This window comes from Equus quagga, unplaced genomic scaffold (assembly GCF_021613505.1).
Source record: "Equus quagga isolate Etosha38 unplaced genomic scaffold, UCLA_HA_Equagga_1.0 146_RagTag, whole genome shotgun sequence".
Taxonomy (NCBI): domain Eukaryota; kingdom Metazoa; phylum Chordata; class Mammalia; order Perissodactyla; family Equidae; genus Equus; species Equus quagga.
Window position 1 is genome coordinate 767,518 of NW_025796728.1, and position 5,234 is coordinate 772,751.

The window sequence follows — 5,234 nt, forward strand, 5'->3', positions numbered from 1 at the left end:
ACCCTTCCCCAAGACAGCAGCATCTCGAACCCGCTTGGAGCAGGAGTGGACCCCAAGCAGACCGTTGGCATGCTCCCATGGTGCCCCTGCTGCCACCCAATTTTATTTCTCAGTGATTCTGTCTGATAAAATTTCATCGTCCATTAAGTAATCCCTGAAATGAGAGCTCTTATGAGCCTATAATGAGCTCTAATTGCCACGACTCGGGGAGCCACGTGGAAGGATTTATTTGGTATTAAGCAGTTGGGTACAGAGTACAGGCTGTTACCTAAGCCATTGCTTTCATAATTCAAGGAGAAAATTAGTTCTTTTAAGGGGGTGGGAATCCTTTGATTTCCTCCCTCTTGCTTGGGATGACAGAGGATGGTTTTGTCTTCCTTGAGTGCAAGACAGTGTCACAAATGCAAAGGTAACAAAATTGTCCCTCCTTCATCCCCCGCCCCTCCCTGGTCAGGACACCCCACGCTTACCCTCAATTGAGAAGAAACCAAAGCAGTTCAGAGACACTGCCTTCTTACCCCTAGACTCTCTAACTTGAGCCTGGAGAAGCAGTTTCCTTTCAGCTCAAACTTGAGATGTGAATTCTTGGTTGCAGCTTTCAGAAAGTCTGCCAGTACTTTGCCCCCATCCTGGGTCACACCTGACCTGAAACCCACGTTCCCTTCTTCCTTCTCTCTCTTCCGGTTTCCTTTCATGGGCAAAGTCAGGGAAGGTAAAGGGCGCAGACTCAGCATTGCTGATTCAACAGGCCCTAGAGTTCTGACCCACTGATGTGCTTAGCCCTTTTTTCTGGCTGTAGCTCCCACTTTGCCCTCCCTCGTGCACCCCCCCCCCCACCCCCATCCCTAGTCCTTTTTTCTCTCAGTTTCTGCGTTTGCCCACACGGTTCTCCTGTCCCAAACGGAGGCCGAGAACAGGGCGGGACAGCCCAGGAGTTGGCGGGGCCGCCTTGGATTTATTTGCTCCTCTTACATTGATTTCATATTAGTTTCCAAAGCGATGAATGATCTCAAAGCTGGGTTTTGTTAACTGAACACAAACAGGAGACAGGACTTACTTGCCCCCAGCTCCCTTTAATGAGGTCATTATCAAAGCGTGAACAAGTCTATGAATGTTTTATTGAAAGCGCATCGTTAACTTGTATCCATCCTTTTCTCCGAGTGGCATTGTGATATTGCTGTCTGTGGCACATCTTACCCGATATAGCCCGAGATTTCCCCATTCTCTGTAACCAGGCAACCCTTTCTGAATACCCAAAAATTGAAAAGAACCGCTTAGTCTTCAAGAAAGTCCTCAATAATAGTGGAAAAGAACAAAGATCCAGGAGACAACAAAATGCCACAGGGGTGACTTTTCATGAGCAATTATCTCTCATTAATCAGAAGAACAGCTGCAATATTAATTTTCTCTCTTTCTTCCTCTCTTTTCACAGTCCCCAACATTTGAATAATCATAAATTTTGATTTTATGAAGGAGTCACATTTTCAGGGGCTGGAGGAAAGCAGCTACCTAGGTGAAGGCAAGGAGAAAACGCTCTCATTTTATTTTTTTGTCGTTGTTTGGGTAAAACTGCCAACAAAGCAAAATGGAAAAATAAAAATAGAAGGGAAATGCTAGAGAAAATGGTCCCCCCCGCCTTCTTCTTCTGGATGGCGGCTGAGAATCAGGAGTCTTTTTCCCGCGCCCCCCTCATAACAACTTCCCCTCCCATTTTTCCTCCCCCTGCCCAGACCTCTTCCCCAGTTCTGCTCCGAGCAGGGCGGAGGGAAATGTCCCCGGCGTCTGGCGTGGGAGTTTCAGCCGGGTTTCTGCCCGTTTAACTTGCAAACGTGAAGCCAAGCGTTGTCGATCTGACCAAAGAGACACTCTTTGGGCGTAACTTGCATTGTGGCCATCAAAAGCCCGTCAGCCTTGGATGAACTGAGACGTGCATTCAGCAGAAATGGGGCGCTCGCTCTCCTTTCAGGCGCCGGAGAGGCGATTGTTCACAGGATGTGTAGCCAGGGTGGAAACCGAGGGTCCCCAGATAAGGCTGCAACCTGCAAACGGGCTTGGGGGACTTAAAAGAGTCTCATTAAAGCCGAGGCTGTAATTAGCAAATACACACTCATAGAGAACCCAAGCCCCTCTTGAAAAGCTGTGAGGCAGGATGAAAGAGGGGCAGTTGAGAGTCAGTACCCACATTCCTGCGCTGGCTGAGCGACGAGGGGCTCAGGCGCCCGGCTGCCCCTTCAGCTGTCCCAAGATTGTTACCTTTAATGCGCGGCCGGGCGAGGCCGTTCCGCCGAGAGGGCAGGCTACGAGCCTTGTGCTCGCCCATCACCAAAAAATGATCTTGGTTCTCCCTAGTGTTTATTCAGAGCGGATGGGCCTTTGAGAAACCTGAATTCGCCTTTGTGCTCACCACAGGCGCAAGAGTTCAATTCGGCCTCGGAGAAGGGGGTGGGGGACGCTTCTGGGAAAGGAGTGAGGATTTGGGCTCCGAATTTCAGGAACTGCCGTCTCCGGGGCCTCCCAACAGAGTTTTTTGATGGCCCCGAATGGGCGCCGCACAGCCCCTCTGCTCCCCACTTCACCTTAACATTCGCACACCCCCAAATCCTTAAGCGTAACAAGGCATCCCTCCCTCACCCTTAAAGCTCTCCTCTGTCATCAGAATAAAATTTATTGAGCGCCTAGTCGGTGCCCAGCGTGTGCTGGGCGCGGCGGGGAGCACGCCTGAAAAGGCCAAGATTGTATCCAATAGAATATTGTTTCATTTCGGTAACAATGGCCTGAGGTGGGAAACAATTATCCGGATAATTGAAGCAAATGCTCCACCTCCTCCCTCCCTTTCCAGTTCCCTTGGTGCTTGCCATTTTTTTTTTTTTTTCTACCTTTTTCAGAGACGGCGTTTTTTGTTTGGTCAGGAGGGTGAAATTGGGAGTGTAAGGTGGGGGCTGAATTATTCACACGCATACCAATTCTCCACTTCCCTTGGCCTAAGTTTGCTGAAAGCATTGGGCAGAAATAGCTGCTTAGTAATGGGACTCAAGGCAGTTTTGTTTTTTTTAAGTTACCAAAAAGAGAGTGAAACTGTAATTTTTAGCCATCTGGCCTTTCTGTTGTTCAACCTCGGTCATCTACAAAAATCACCTGGAGAGTGTTTTAAAAATATCAGTGCCCTAGAGATTTTGACTTAATGGTGTGGGGCCAGAACGTCAGAATTTAAAAAACAAAAAGACCCTCCCAAACTCTCCACGTGGTTCTGATGCAGGTGAGAGTTGAGAAATAATGGATATCTCCTACCTCCTACTCCTGCTTATCCTGGAGCCTGAAGAGAATAACAACCTCTCTGAACATCGTTCAGTAATTGATAGTTTGAAAGTGTGTATTGAGTGCCTTCCACGTGCTAGGGAATTCTGTTGCACAAGACCTGTCCCCTGGGAGTTTCCAGCGAGTTAAATGAATCAACAAATCAACTCAAAGCTGATAAATTACAAAAGGTGGCAAGAATGCGAAAGAAAAGCCCACATGGCTCTGGGATTGAATAAAACTGAAGCCTGAAGTGACCCACAGGATGAGTAAACTGGTGTTGGCCTGGGAAGGAAAGGGGGACGGGGAATGTGTGCAGGCCACTGAAGGGCGTGCACAAGAGCGGGGCAGAGTTTCTCTCTTGGCTAATCGCAAGAAGGGAAAGGAGGCCAGGGAGATTGGTGGAAGAATCTCAGTTTCTGCATCTGTGAAACAGGAAAAATGCCCGCCACCTTCGGGTCCTTGTGAGGCAATAAGGGCTGCTTAGCACCAGTCTGGTGCCTCGTAAGAGCTCAGGGCATCTCTTGCTTTTATTATTTGGGACCTGCAGGTCCATGTGCCCTTGGAGGCTTAGGAATGAGGTATCAGAGCCCTGGGCATTGCAGCGAGGAACCCGGAAGCCGGAGCCCACTGCCCAATCATCTCTCTGTCCTGGTGCGTCTCTTCTGGGCAGAGTTTTGCTCTCCAAGACTCCTCTGCAGTGCCCCGATGGTGCCCAACCCGAGGCGTACCTGTCTCCCTTCAGCAGCCTCAACAACCTGGGCCTGCCAGGGGAACTGCTGCCACCTCCACCTCCCTACCCCTGTCAAAGACTTCTCATCCTGGCAGTCCCCTCTTGGGACTGTGCCCTAAATTTCACTGCTTCGGTGAACTGGAGAACCTTCCAGCTTTGCTGACCTGTTTTGCAGAGGAGGAAACAGGTGTATGTCAATCTTCATAGCCACCACTTCCTGGGCTCTCAATGGGTGCCGGCCCAGAATCAGGAGCCTTGCTTGCATGACCTCATTAATCCGCACAACTGCCCTACCAGATAAAACGCCATTAGTATGGCTGTTTCTTGGATAATAATCCTGAGTCTTATTGAAATTCAAAGACTTACCCAAGGCCACAGAGCTAGAGATGGCAGAGCCAGAATTCAGACCCGGTCAGTCTAATGTGGGGGCCTTGAGTTTTAGGCACTAGGCAATACTATCTCCTACTAATATCTAGCATTTATTGAGTACCTACTATGTGACTGGCTATGACTTAAGCCTTTAATGCATCATTTATTTCTCACAATGACCCTGTGAGGTAGATACTTTTATTATTTACTTGTTTGTTGTCCACTTCTTGGGTAGTGTGGTTTTCCTATATATTAGAGATTATAAAGGCCAGTCTAATATGGCCCATATGACAGAAAGGGCACAGATGGGAATTGGGATGAGGATAGAGAATGTGATTGTTTTTGCTCTCCTGCGCCCAGAACATAGTAAGTACTGAAAGACATTTGAGTGGTTGAAAGCAACATCTTGTTCTTTTACTTCAAAAGCCTTCATCATAATCAATACATACGTCTGCTGGTTTACTTCATTGCTGGTTGCGTACCCCCCCAGTCCCTAGTTGACTGCAACCTGCACCTGGGCACAAACTGGGTCTGTTTTGTTTATTCGCCCATGTATGTCAAACGTCCAGCCCGGAGCTGGCATATATTGGGAGTGAGAAAAATATTTATTGAACGATGGATTCCTCACTTGACAGGGAAACTGAGGCACGGAGAGGCTATGCAACTTGTCCAAGGCCACACAGCTTGGAAGTGGCAGCGGGAGGATTCAACCCGAGATCTAACCCTAAGACTCTGTTCGCCTTCTCGCCCTAGCCCACAGCCTCATGCTCTGTGTCGCCTGGGCCACCGCGACCGGGCGCGGGAACCAGGGCCGGCATGAAGTCCTCCTCCGGGGCCC